Here is a 15,000-nt window from a genome sequence, read left to right as displayed (position 1 = left end):
TTCATACCTCTATGCCCCCATCAGTAAAACAGGACATCCCCAGTACCTTAACCCCTCCCCTTATCTCTAGGGAGCAAGTCTTCATTGCCCACTCAAAGGCAAAACATAGAGCCTCCATGTGACCCGATAACATCTCAGGTTGCATCCTAAATTAACTCAGGCAGGAACTTGCAGCACCATTAGGCAGCCTATTCAACCAAAGCCTGAGTACCAGCTTCATCCCAGCCAAGTGGAGGACAGCAACTGTCATCCCTTTGCACAAAGGTGGAGTGTTCACTGATCCAAGAAATTATAGACCCATCAGCCTAGCTAGCGTGATCTGCAAAGCCATGGAGTGGATTATCATGGACCTCATTAACAAGGACATTGGCAACCTCCAGACACTCAATCCCCCACAGTTGGTTTCATCAAGGGGAGGTCATGATTGTTAAATTTGTTCACCTTCTTTGAGTCAGTCACCAAGGCAATAGACACCTGGCCAAAGCCCTCGATATTATTCCCCACAAAGGTATAATAGATAAACTCTCACAACTAGGCATCAATCCATATGTTACCAGATGGGTAGCAAACAGGCTCACTGATAGAACCCACCTAGTCAAAATAGGGGAAGCCACTTCAAGCAGTAGACCCATAATGAGCAGTGTAACCCAGAGACTGATCTTGGGGCCTCTGCTGTTTGGGATATACTTTTCTGAGGTGCAGGCCAAAACCAGTGGTCTATTGCTGACCAAGCTTGAAGATGACTGCAAGCTTGGTGCTGTCATCAATTCCCCTAGTGATGTGGACATCCTCCAAGAGAGTCTCACCCAAACAAATGACTGGTGCCAGAAACATGGCCTCAAACTGAATGCCAAAAAATGCATCATCATCATCCCCTTTGGGGAGAGTGACATCCCCATCACATTGATAATAAGGTCCTAAGCACGCAATCAGTCATAAGAGATTTCAGCACCCAGGTTGATAGCAAATTGACTTTTGACCACCATATTGCCTCCATTGTACAGAAAGCTTTCTACATGGCCCACATCATTAGTAAGGGTATCTCATCCAGGGACAAGATGGTCATAACATCCCTGTATTCTTCCCTTATAACAGCCATTATTGAGTACAATGCCCTTTCGGCATGTACCTCACAAGGCACATGTAGCAGCTGGAGAGACCACAGAGGTTCTTCATCAGGAGAATCCAGAACCTCAAACATCTACCCTACACAGATAGGCTAAAGTCCCTATCCCTCTAATCAGTCTCCTACAGACTCAAAAGAGGTGACCTCTGTCTGGCAAACAAAGCAATCTCAGACCTCACGTTGATGGGACTGCTGCATATCTGCAAGTCAAGCTCCACTCGAGTAACCTGCATGTGCGACCTCAACCTGGTCTGTGACATCAATAGGACTTGTTGGCAGGGCAGATTTGTGTCCCAGAGACTCCCCTTTTTGTGGAAAAGTCTCCCTCTCCATGTCAAGCAGAGTACCTCATTAACCCTGTTTAAATGCAACCTGGATAACTGGATGGGGAATAGAAAATGCACCACTGGGATTCCATCTGTGTCCCTGCTGGACAGTGACATAGGGTGCTGACTTGGAACATGGGCTAAATTCTTGGCTAGGCTTGTAAGGGCCTCAGGGCCAATAGCCTAGTAACTTCCTATGATCCTATGATTTTTTAAGAATATTTTTGAATTGGTTGGTATTTGTGTTGGTTCTGATGCTGTGAATTCCACCTTGTTGCTACATGATCAGAAAATAGGGAGTCTCTTGCCATATTAGTGGATTTGGACACTTGTAGTAGAGATTATGGTCTGTAGATGGTCAGCTCGGTGGAATTCCCACCTTTGTCTAAGGGGATAATGTGTGCAGTTTTCCATATTGCTGGGACATCTTGTTCTGCTATGGACCTGTTAATAAGGATAACACTGGATAAGATATGGCTTCAGCTGTTAGTTTTAAATATTCAGTTGGTAACTTGTCAGTTGCTACTGAAGAGGGTTTACGTTTTTTGAGTAGTTTCTTAATGGTAGCTGTGGGAACAGGCTGAAAGAAGAAAGAGTTGTAGTTACTATTGACAGGTTTGGAGGCTAGTGATGGTTCTGTGGAATTACTTTTAATTAGAGAGAGAGTACACTTTCAGTGAAGTATTTATTGAATTCTTCTGCAACAGTGGTAGGAGAGTGCGGTAAGTTGGGGGAAGGGGTAGTGGAATGTCCTGAGTGGAGAATGGCATTTATGGTATTCCAGATTTTGGTGGTTATGCTGGTGTTTATGTTGTAGGTTACAGTAGAAGTTCTTTTTACATAGGTTGATTTGGTGTTTAGCCTTGTTTCTAATTTGCTGGAATGTGATGCAGTTGATTTGGGTTGTACAGGTGAGCCATGTTTGCCAAGCTTTGTCCCTTTTCCTAAGGAGCATTCTGGTGTCATTAGTTAATATTCAATTCTAAATATTGTTTTAAATACAAATTATCCATTTTCAGCATTTTAAAACTTGCTTAAACTGTTAGAGAAAGTGTCAGTATGACTATCACAATGCATTTCTCCCATTACATATTTATTATTTAATGTATTTTTATAGATGTATGTATTTATTATGATGTATTAACATGTTCATATGTCTATGTTTTGTGGTTTTTAAACAGTTCTTTTTAACTAACAATGATTTTTAAACAGTGATTTTATGTGACTATTTAGAAATGCACTGTTCCTTTTATTTTTATGGTTTCTTAATCACTCAGTTCATTTGACTGACTTTTGGGTTTTTAAACTTTGTATATAATCAAGGATTTAACTGTTGGTATGCTCATCTGATGAATTTATAAGATGAAAACGCAGTGAAAACATAGGTTCATAGGTTCATAGGTTTATACTAGGCTATCTGCCCTAAGGCATTTATAAGCCTAGCCCAAATTATTTTGGCTTACGCCACCCCTTATATGAAAAAATACTGTGCCCATTAGTTTGTTGTGCCTCTGTCCAGCAGTGACCCAGAGATGATTCCCGGGGTAAACCTACGATCTCCCATCCACAGGTCTAGATTTCTCTTGAACAGAGTCAGCGAGGTGCTCTGCCTCACATGGACCGGGATTTTATTCCACAGCATAGGGAGTCTCTGAGTGATAAATCTATCCCTCCAGCACGTCCTATTTATATCCGTGCTAAGGTTTAAGTCGCTTGCTCTAGTGGTTTTGGTGGATTTGGATTTTTGAGGTGGAGCATGTCCATTAATTCCGGGTTGGACATGGCCTTGTATGTCAGGCACATGTCACCTCTGAGCAGACGGTATGCGACTGAATAGAGCTGGAGTTTCTTCAATCTGGCAGCATATGACAGATTTTGGAGTCCCTTTATCCTTTTGGTGAGGAACTTTTGGGGCCTCTCCAATTGCTGCAGATGTCGGGTGAGATACATCCCGAATGGGGCATTGTACTCGATCATTGGTCTGATAAGTGAAGAGTACAGGGGAACAATGACCTCACTAGATCTGGATGTGAATCCCTTCATGATCAGGTGGGCAATGTAGAAGGTCTTTCTAACCACTTTAGCAATGTGAGTGTCAAAAGAAAGGCCACTGTCAACCTGGGTCCCCAGGTCCCTGATAACCTCTTCTGTGCTTAGTGGATTGCCACCTATATGGTAGCTTGGGGTTACCTTGTTTTTCCCGAAGGGTATGACTATACATTTTTGGCGTTTAACTTCAGGCCATGGCTCTGGCACCAGCTATCTGTTTCCGTGAGTCCCTTCTGAAGGATATCAGTGTCCGATGCACTTTCCACTATGGCGCCCAGTTTGCAGTCATCTGCAAACTTTGTCAGCCAAAGTCCTCCCATGTTGGCCTGTACTTCTGAGAAGTAGATGCCAAACAATAGGGGCCAAGGACCGAGCCCTGTGGGACACCACTTGTGACCGGCTTGGAGTCTGACACAGCGCCAGCAACTCTAACCCTGTGGGTTCTGTCCTTAAGCCAGTTTGCAACCCATCTTGTGACATATGGGTTTACATTTAAGCTGGTAAGTTTTTCTACAATACCCGAGTGGGGTATTGTGTCGAAAGCCTTTGCAAGGTCAAGGTAGGCTGTATGGACTGCCTTTCCTTCATCAATGGCCTTGGTGACTATTTCGAAGAAGTCGACCAAGTTCAAAAGGCATGATCTTCCCTTGACAAAGCCAAACTGGGTCGGGTCCAATGTCTGCAAGTCCCCTATATCTTTGTTTATGAGCTCCATTATGATCCTCTCCATAGCTTTGCAGACTAGACTTGTTAAGCTTATGGGGCGGTAATTACCAGGGTCCGTGAGGCGCCACCTTTGTGGAGTGGGACCACAGTTGCCGTCACGCCACTCCTTGGGCACGTATCCTGTGGTAAGGCTGAGATTAAACAGCTGCCTTATGTGCGGGTTTAATTCCTCATTTAGCTCGTGTAGCACACAGCCGGGGACACCATCCGGTCCCATTGATGCTGTGTTTTTAGCTTTAGAGAGAGCAGCTTTCACCTGCGCATTTGAGATGTCCGGGAGGCTACACTCGGCTGGGATAGTTATCTCTCCTTTAGGGGAGAGGGGTGAAGTTTGCACTGAACCTGTCTGCCAGTATGTTGGCAATGTCTGTGGGTTCAGTGATTTTTGTATCATTTTGGACTAATTCTGAGCATATCTGTGAGTTTCCACCCAGGTTCCTAACATAGCTGAAAAAGGCCTTATGATTGTCCTTTGAATCCATGGCAATTTTTCTCTCAAAATTGGCCTTAGTTGATTTTATGAGTGCTCGTAATTTTTACTAATAATGATCAGGGGTGACTTCCCTTTATGGATTTTGTTCTATCATGTAATAGCTTTCTCCTCTTATTGTAAAGTTTGTTAATGGCTGGGGTCCACCAGACTGGACGTTTGCCCTTTGTGGAAAGAGTCTTGGTTTTATTTGGGATTGCCTGATCCATGCAGTCCTGGAGGTGTTCATAGAAGGCATTTGTAAGGGCTTCCAGCTTGGGTTGTGGTTTCCTCTGACTCAGGGGCCTTGAAGGATACCACACCAGTCTTGAGTAGTGTGAAGTTTGCTTTAGAGAAGTTCTTCACTATGGTCTTTTTGTTTGGGGTGGGGGCGGGATGTGGATTTCCAGTGAGATTAGTTTATGATCAGATCTCACCAATGAGGGATATACTTCCGGTGTGGAGCATTTTGTCCCCATGTTTGTGACAATGAGATCTAGTATATTTTCTCCCCTCATGGGAACAGTGACTAGCTGTTCCATGGCATTTGAATTTATGAACTCCAGGAACCGTTGGGCTAGAAAGTTAGGGCTTGAGTAATGTTCCCAGTCTATATTCGGGTAGTTGAAGTCACCCAATATGATGGTGTTTGGAGATACATTTATACCCTCCAGTGTCTTCAGGAAGGCTGTGTGGGGTTCCTGAGTTTGAGAGGGTGGCCTGTAGCATGCTACAATTTGTAGAGCAGTTTTGCCTATTGTTAGTTGCACCTGGATGGTTTCAAGCTTCATGCGTTGCCACCAACCTGGAGGTGTGAGTATCCTTTATGAATATGGATACACCCTCCTTTTGTGGAGTGGTCCGGGTTTTGGGGCCGGAACGCATGATATGAGGTAAAACCTAATAGTGCCGGGTGCTCTCAGGAGCCTTGAACCAGGTTTCAGTTACAGCACAGACATCGATGTTCTCCATACTGAGAAGGGCCTCGAGTGCGTGCATTTTGAGATTTAGACTTCTGGCATTGAGCAGCATTACCCTCAATTTCTTCCCATTTTTGTTTTCTAGGGTGGTAGGTTTAGAATTTGAGCCTTGCCTAAAAGGCACTATGGGGTGGCAAGAGCCTTAGCCAATATCCGGAATCCCAGGGTGACAGGTGCAAGCCGTCCCTTGAAGCAGCGTGGCTTGTCAAGCATGTCATCCCAGGCAGACAGACACTGGATCCCCTTTGAATGACACCAGACATTAAGCCAATTGTTAAAGCTGATCATCTTGTCTCTATATTGTGGCATCATTCTTGGTGAAGGAAGGATACTGCTCAGGGTTAGGGTCATACCTGCCTGGGCTACATAATCAGAGAGCTCCTCTATGTCTCTTTTCATGCAGTCCAGGGAGGTACGTCTCAGGTCGCTCACACCAGCATGGACAATGACTGTGTCATATTTGTACTTGCTGTGGAGTGACCCGAGTGCTTGTGTTATGTGGCGGATTCTAGCGCCCGATAGGCAGCTTACTGTGACCCTCTCCTTGTTCAGCCTGGTGAGTGGGACGCCAGTGTGTCTGACTATGGAGTCACCTATGACAAGTATGTTTGGTGTTGTATTTGGCCTTAAGGGCTGTGACTGCTTTGCACACTGCTTTTGTGGTTTATGTGTTGCTTTTGGGGTGTCTTGAGGTAGCAGTTGTTTGGGTGTCTGCTTTGGAGGCCTCTGCTGTTTAGGTAAATTTTACTCAGAGCCTCCGAGTATGTCTTTGTGTGTTTATGTGTTTGATTCAGTGGAGTGGTAGCATTATGTGAGGCTGGTTTTGTGGTGTGTGTAGTTGCCTTCTCCTCCTGTCTGGTCTTGCCAGTCCTGAGTTGAGAGAGCTCAGCCTCCAGTTTGGCTAAATAGCTGCATCTCGCAAGTATTTGTGTTATGTGGGAGGAGGAGAGGGTTGTCTGTGTACATGAGGCAGTTATAACATTGCCTCAAGATTCCCAGATTCACCAGCTGGACCGGAGAGGAGATTGACAACTGACCTTTGGACATGCTAGAATAATATTGGGAAATCCTTAATTGAAAACAAGGGCCAGTGGGGAGTGAGGGTGTAGTGCTTTTAATTTTTAGTGCTGACTTATATAATTGCTTTAGTGAGCAAGTGCCAGGTAACTTGAGTGCAATGTGATACAAGTAACTAAATGCAAAACGACAAACAGTAACTTTCTTTCAAGTGAAACAAGGAAATAAGTACAGTAAGCAATGCAGATATCACTAGTGATCCACAGAAGCTGAGAAGTTGCGTATTAGGTGAATTAGCTTCCAGGGAAATAACAAGCAAACAAACAACAAGTATATAAACAAAGCTAGATTCAGTAGGCCTGGATCTAGTCTATGATAGAGCAAACAAGGTGAACCAATTTCAGTAAGATACAGTTCAAATATTCAGGCACTATAAACCTTTAACCAGAAAATTCCCAGCTCAGAAGGGCAGAGTCCAGCCTCTTCTCCCACAAGAGTGCAGTCCACGAACCTTCTTAATGTAAAATAACTGGCCTGAAGCCCAAGTGCCTAAACCAGAACTAATACACTTGGACACTGGGCTCTCAATCAGCAGTTCCCAACTTAGAAGGATGAAAGCTACCTGTCCTGCCACCACAGTGCTTGCCACAAACCTTCCTAATGTAAAACAACTGGTCTGAAGCCCAAGTGCTTAATCCAAAAGACTTGAATGATAGCTACACTTTAATCAAGTTACAACCAAGCAGTTGTCCAGTCGGCCCGAATACCAAAGTATATGGCTGACGTCGGTCAGGGCGCATTAGACTGACGTCAGTACGTCAGGGTACTAATGCGCATGACCGACGTCATATCCTCAGTCTTTTCTTGCCCCAGATGTCAGAAGACCCTGAAAAGATAAGGCCAAAAACCAAAAACTCCCAACATATCTGCACCAAAATATATATATATATATACAAAATATACAAAATTAGCAGAATATAGCCTCACCTACACAACCACCCCTAAACACAGAGGGGAAGGAGGGAGGGTAAATTGGACTGCAGCAATGTGGATCCTCGAACATCTACATTTATGGTAGGTACAAAACTGTACTATGTTCTTCATTCCACATTGCTGCAGTCCTAACTATTGGGTAGAATCCCAAAGCAGAGGTAAGGGAGGCTGGCAAATCATAAGGAAGCAGGAGCTGATAACATGCCTTGCAAAATAGCTGTGGCAAAACCAGCCCTAGACTTAGAGTAGAGAGGAAGGTGGTAATGCTTAGAGAAAGTATGCACTGAACTCCAAGTAGCTGCCTCTAAAATATCCTTAGTTGCCACCCCCCTTAAAAAAGCTGTTGAAGTGGCAGTAGCCCTAGTGGAATGAGGCCTAATCCCAGCTGGAATCTCCTTGCCATGATGGGAATAACAAAATGCAATGCAAAACCCAATCCACCTAGAAATAGTTTGTTTTGACACAGGCTTGCCCTGAGAACTCAAAGCAAAATAAACAAACAACTGCTGAGACTGCCTAAAATCCTTAGTCCTGCTCAAATAATAACGCAATTGCCTGTGTACATCTAAAGTGTGCAAAATCTTTTCCCCTTTATTTTGGGGATCTGCATAAAACGTAGGCAAATGAATAGTTTGGTTTAAAGCCACACTAGAAACCACTTTAGGCATAAAGGAAGGATTAGTACGTAATGATACCCTATCCTTATGAAAAATCAAAAGGCTCAACCGCCATAAGGGCCTGTAACTCAGAAACCCTTCTTGCAGAAGTAATGGCCAACAAAAAGCAGTCTTCCATGACAAGTATTTCAGTTCAGCAGTAGCTGCAGGCTCAAAAGGTTGTAGAGTAAGTTTCTCCAACACAAAATTGAGATCCCAAGCAGGAGTAGGAGCTCTACGTGGGGTCTTATATTCTTTGCCCTCTAAGAAATTGCTTGAACAAAGGATGTGAAAACAATGGTGGGTCACAATCATAGTGAGCTGAAATTGCTGCAGCATGAATCTTAATGGAAGAGAAAGACAAACCTTTGTCCAATAACTCAGTAAGATATTGAAGAGCCACACTCAAATTAGGCTCTGAAATCTCCAAATTCTTTGCTGCAGTCCAAAATAAAAATCTCTTCCATTTTTCTGCGTACACTTTCCTTGTACTAGGTCTTCTGGCTTCCATAATCACATTTAAAACTTGTTGAGGAAGTTGAGACCTGCTGTCTTTCAAAACAGAATATGCCAGGCTGTTAGATGAAGAGAGTGAAGCTTGACATTGAGCAGACGACCGTCCTTCTGAGACAACAGATGTGGAATCAAGGGTAAAGGCCATGGAGGCTTCTTTACCAGACTCCTCAGTAATGGGTACCAGTGCTGCCGAGGCCAATCTGGAGCTATTAAAATCATCCTTGGCTTGTCTTGTCTGACCTTAGAAGCACCTTTGGAAGAAGAGGCAGAGGTGGAAACGCATACACATGAAGATTTTTCCAACTGAAAGAAAGAGCATCCACTTTCCAAGCTGTGTGATGAAACCTCTTTGTGCAAAACTTTGGCAGCTGGTGGTTTAGTGGAGAAGCGAACAGATCTATGTCTGGAGTTCCCCAGGACACTGTCAACTTTTGAAATACATGAAGATCCAGTTTCCACTCGTGGGGATCCATGATTTGTCTGCTTAACACATCTGCTAAGGAGTTCTGTGCTCCCAGCAGAAACCTTGCCTGAAGAGTTAGTTGCAAGCTTAGCGCAGTCTCCCATAAAATCATTGCTTGCCTGCACAATGGGTAAGAATGTGTTCCCCTTGTTTGTTGATGTACCACATGACAGTTGTGTTGTCTGTTAGAATCAACACCTGCCCTGGAAGAAGTAACTCCTTGAAAGCCATTAATGCAAACTGGACTGCTAACATCTCTTTCATGTTGATATGTAGATGCTGTAGTCTGGCAGGCCACTTGTCTTGTATCCACTTTCCATTTAGATGAGCTCCCCAAGCAATGTCTGAGGCATCTGTCGTTAGAATTTGACTCGCCTCTGGCCGGGTCACAGAGAGTCCCTTGTTTAGGTGACATTCCTGAGCCCACCACAAAAATTCCTTTTGAATGCAAGGTATTATTTGAATGACAGTGTCCAAATCCTGGCAGTGCTGTGTCCATACATTTTGAGATACCATTGTAGCTTCCTCATATGCAGTTTGGCATTGGGAAGCACCAGAATACAAGATGCCATGAACCCTAAGGCTTGAAGGACTGTCCTTGCAGTCAGCCCGGACTGAAGAGATAGTTGATGGAAGTAACTGGAAAGATTCTTTTGTTTGTCCGGGGTTAAAAGGCCATCTGGGCTGCTGTATTCAGTCTCACACCCAGAAAGCACATGTCTTGAGAGGGTACTAGACTGGACTTTATTTCGTTCACAGAATACCCTAGGCATCTTAGCACTGCTATGACATATTCCAGATGCTGTAGAAGGTCTTCCTTTTCTTGAGCCAGAATCAGGCAATCGTCCAAGTAAGGATAGATTTGAATTCCTTTTAGCCTGAAGTAAGCTATCACTGGAGCCAGAACCTTTGTGAATACTCTGGGCGCAGTAGATAAGCCAAAGGGCAATGCAGAGAACTGATAATGAGAATTTCCAGCTCGAAAACGCAGATACTTTCTGCAACTTAGTCTTATAGGCACATGAAGGTAAGCTTCCTTGAGATCTAAAGTTACCATCCAGTGATCCTTGCCCAGCAGAGGTAAAAGCTGTTGTAACGTCAACATTTTGAACTTGGGAATGTCCAGATAAGTGTTGAGGATAGATAAATCCAAAATTGGTCTCCACGTGTTCCCCTTCTTCGGTACTAGGAACAGGCGAGAATAAAATCCTAGGCCCCTTTCTGGCACAGGAACCGGCTGAATGGCCCCTATTTGGAGTAACTGAGAAATTTGCTTGTGAGCCTCTTGTCTTTGTAGAGGAGGAATGTCTGGCATGCCTTTGAAAGGAGGCAAGGTATGGAAATAAAACCTGTAACCGTGGTGAATGATATCCAGAACCCATTTGTCTTGGGTAATTAAATCCCAATTTTCTTTGAAAAGAGACAGTCTTCCTCCTAGAGGTGCCGCCAGGCGAGAAGGTACTGGCAGCTGAAAAGGCAGGTCATTGGGTCTGCTTACGAAAGGACTGACCCCTGCCCTCACCAGAAGTCTGAGCAGGTGAACTCCTGTCCTAGGCCTAAAAGCACCTTGAGCTCTGCCCCTACCACGTCTAGACCTACCCCTAGACTGGGAATCATAAGCAGGATAAGTCCATCCCTTAGCAGGCCAATTTCTACTAAACTTCGGAGGCTGCACCTGCAAAAATCCTTAACAGTTTGCATAGACTTAGCCTTGTCCTCCATCTTCTTTAAAACTGCTTCCACAGGCGAACCAAACAACACATCAGACTGTAAAGGAGCATCCAAAATCCTTGTCTTAACATGCTCAGCGAAGTTCTGATCTCTCAACCAGGCGTGCCTACGAAGAACAGAACCAGTGGCAGCCACCCTGGAGGAGGCCTGCACAGCATCAAAACCACATTGCAAGGAATGTTTACCCACTTGTTCAGACACATGAACTAAATCCTGCAACTCTTTACACTCAATACCTTCCGCCAGAGCATCCACCTTAGATTTCAACTGTGAAAGAAGATAATTCTGATATTTTAACATGTGAAACTGACAATTCAACGCCCTCATGGCTAAAGTGGAAGAAGTATACACTTTCTTTCCCCATCTATCCAAAGCCCTTGCCTCTTTATCAGGAGGGACAGGATTTTTAACAACTGAGGCCTTCACACCTTTAGGCCCCTGAGAGACAGTTTCCGGGTCTGCCCTAGGACTCTTAAAAGATACTTATGAGCTTCAGGCACCCTATAATACCTATCCGGTTTAACTGGGGCAGGAGGCAAAGAATCCGGATTCAGGGAAGCCTCTGCAAAACATCTTCCACCACATTCAAAACAGGAGGTATAGCTAAAGGCCTGTGCTGGGGTAAAAACAAGAATTCCCTAAGCCTTTTCCTGGAATCAGAGAAATCTTGACCTTCCCATTTAAAATGCTCCCTCATGGAATGCAGAGTCTCTGAAAATGAAAAATCCTCAGGAGGGGAAGCTGAAGGAGTAGAATCATCCATATCAGAATCAGAATAAGGAGGGTACTCCTGCAAGTCTTCAGCCGAAGACTCAGAAGCCTCAGAGCATTGCTCAAAACTCTCAAACTCAGATTCCACCCTAGGCCTCTTATCAGGAGGGGGCATAGAACCCCTTATCATAGTAATCAAATCCTCTGCCATTTTAAGCATATGTTTCTTAGGCAAAGACCCTGAAGTACTAGGAGAAACCCCCACTGAAGCAAAAGTCGGCCTGCCCCTCAAAGAAGCCTTGGAAACAGAAGGGGAGGCTCTGACCACCTTAGGAAGAGAGGGAAGAACAGCCACCTGAGAAGCCCCCTCAGCCTGGCCTACTTCCTGAGAGGATACATCCTGTAACAGTAAAGTCTCTCCCCGAGACTCCAAAGAAACACCTGGCAAAACCTCCGGCTCCACTGAGCCCTCTAAAGAACCGACGTCTGGGACTGTCGGTTCCTCCACTCTAGGCTTTGCAGTTTTGTCCTTGCTTTTTAGTCGAAGCGCCGGAGCATCCGACGGCATTTTATAATTACAACGCTTCCCAAACACTAACCTGGCACAGTCTAACCTTCTCTTAATAGTGCGTTTGTTAAATCTAGCACAAGAGCGCATCCAACAACGTCGTGCTCAGGCCCTAAACAAGGTATACACAAAGTATGGTAATCCCTATGAGGTATCTGTTTCCCACAAGAAATACAGTTATTCACTTTTTCTGACATCCGGTTAAATACTGAGGCAAGAAAAAACCAAAATATTCCCCAACGGGGTACTTAGCCAACTTTGATTCGGTCTGAAACCCTGGCTTCAGAAACTTTCAGAACGCCAACCTGCACTCGCAAAATTGCTTCTGCATCGGACCATGCGGCAAAAAAGACTGAGGATATGACGTCGGTCATGCGCATTAGTACCCTGACGTACTGACGTCAGTCTAATGCGCCCTGACCGACGTCAGCCATATACTTTGGTATTCGGGCCGACTGGACAGCGGACAGTTAAAGCATTTGTGTGGATTTATCTTTTTTGTCAGTGTACTTTGGTGTCAACAATAAATTTTTCTTGACTGATATCCAGCTTGCCTTACCAGTGCCTTCCTATTGTTATAGAATAAACCACTGGACACTTCCAGACAGAAGAACACATTTGAAGTCTTATTAAAAAGAACTCCAATCTTACTGTAGTGGATGAGGGCACATATATTTCTGGTGTGTTGCTAAATTACTTTACAAAGACGTTGTGTGTGTTCTTCTGGTTGGAAGCAACCACCTCACACTTTTGTTCTGGTTTATTATTGATAGAACTGTGCACCCATGCTATTTCCTGGTGTTGTTGTAGAATACTGATGAGGAAAAGTGAATTAAAACTCAGTCTCAAGCTTGCAGCTTCATTCTTTTACAATAACCTAATGTATTCCAGTTAAAACAATAATATTTTATTGTGCATCTATCTATCCATCCATCCATCCCTCCATCCATCCATCCTGCCATTAGGAAATTATTTGAAAAATATATCTAGGCTAAAAATAATTTGTGGCCATGTATTGTATTCAATCATCATATAAAGGTGAATCTCAAGTTAAACTATTAGAATTCAGAGGATACCCTAAACTTTGAAGCTACATAAAAGGATTCATGCAGGTAAATCCTCTGCGTTCTCCTGTCTGTGAAATGGACTGCTACCTGACAGCCTTGCTAACATCAACCCTAGCCAGAAGTATGGACAATGGACAATGATAAAACATACACACACACACACACACACACACACACACGTGGATAATGATATTCATAAACATTGTACTCATTCTGTAGGGCTGCCACATGGTATTTATTTCATAAAAGTCCCATAGACCCATTAGTAAGCAGGTATAATTTCAGCATACCTTGAAGGCTCCAGGTGCACAGAATCCAGAGGATACCCTAAACTTTGAAGCTACATAAAAGGATTCATGCAGGCAAATCCTCTGCGTTCTCCTTTCTGTGAAATGGACTGCTACCTGACAGCCTTGCTAACCTCAACCCTAGCCAGAAGTATGGACAATGGACAATGATAAAACATGCACACACACACACACACACACACACACACACACACACACACACACACACACACACACACACACACACACACACACACATACACAGGGATAAAGATATTCATAAACATTGTACTCATTCTGTAGGGTTGCCACATGGTATTTATTTCATAAAAGTCCCATAGACCTATTAGTAAGCAGGTATAATTTCAGCATACCTTGAAGGCTCCAGGTGCACAGTAGGTAAGCAAATGAAGTGCCACCACAATTATATGTGACAAATAAATTTGTGAATATGAAATATATTGCCTAGCAAATACAGAATCTTAGGGAACTACAACTGCATATCATCCACACTCAAAATATAAACCATGACCTAGTTAACCATGGCTAACTGCTGTGGTGCTCATGAGAATAATGTTGAGCAACAACAGTACCACACCATTGCAGTATGATGGACATGTTGTATGTTTGACATTTGAAGCAGCAATAATCCATGCAGTCATACCACTCAAAGGAGTATGATATAATTACTAAGCCACTGAGTTCACCTCATAAATAGTGTCACAGCCAATAGAGACATGTATATGGTCAGATCCCTTCACCTGCATGACATTGCAAATGAAACCTGCTCCACTTCCATAGCCAAAGAGCATGAAGCTTTTATGAAACTCTGCTTACTATGATAGAGGAGTACTGTATAAATGTTGTGGACCACTGTGCCCAAATAGCACATGACCTGACAATACTGGAAAAAATATCAGCAAAATAAGAAGCACCACAATGTCAGCATTCACAGTAGCATATATCAAAGGCTGCAGGGGCATATGTAGGTATTAATGCGCAACAAGGAGGGTGTTATTGGGAAAATAATGGGCCGTCCAGTGGTGTTATGATGCCCGATGCCTCATAACTTGTTATCCCCACTCATATCACCCACCTTGGAGGGCATTATTGTTCTTAGATAATGGGCCATCTGTTACATTGTTTTATAGTGGTTTCTTTTCTTGTTTTAAATATATATGCAGTATGTCTATATATGTATATATATATATATATATATATATATATATGTGTGTGTGTGTGTGTGTGTGTGTGTGTAGTGTGTCTATATATATATATATATATATATATATATATATATATATATATATATGTG

General features: G+C 43.5%; 1 protein-coding gene across 2 annotated transcripts in view; it reads right to left on the bottom strand.

Moving 5' to 3' along the window:
• Positions 1–15,000, bottom strand: part of MRC1 (mannose receptor C-type 1) — a 1,874,292-nt gene that overhangs the window by 1,692,044 nt on the left and 167,248 nt on the right. The gene's annotated exons all lie outside the window — the stretch shown is intronic.

The sequence above is a fragment of the Protopterus annectens genome, chromosome 3.part0, assembly GCF_019279795.1.
Source record: "Protopterus annectens isolate FY-2018-M chromosome 3.part0, PAN1.0, whole genome shotgun sequence".
Lineage (NCBI taxonomy): Eukaryota > Metazoa > Chordata > Ceratodontiformes > Protopteridae > Protopterus > Protopterus annectens.
Note: the sequence above shows the minus strand (reverse complement) of the source record. Positions and strands in the feature narration are given on the sequence as shown.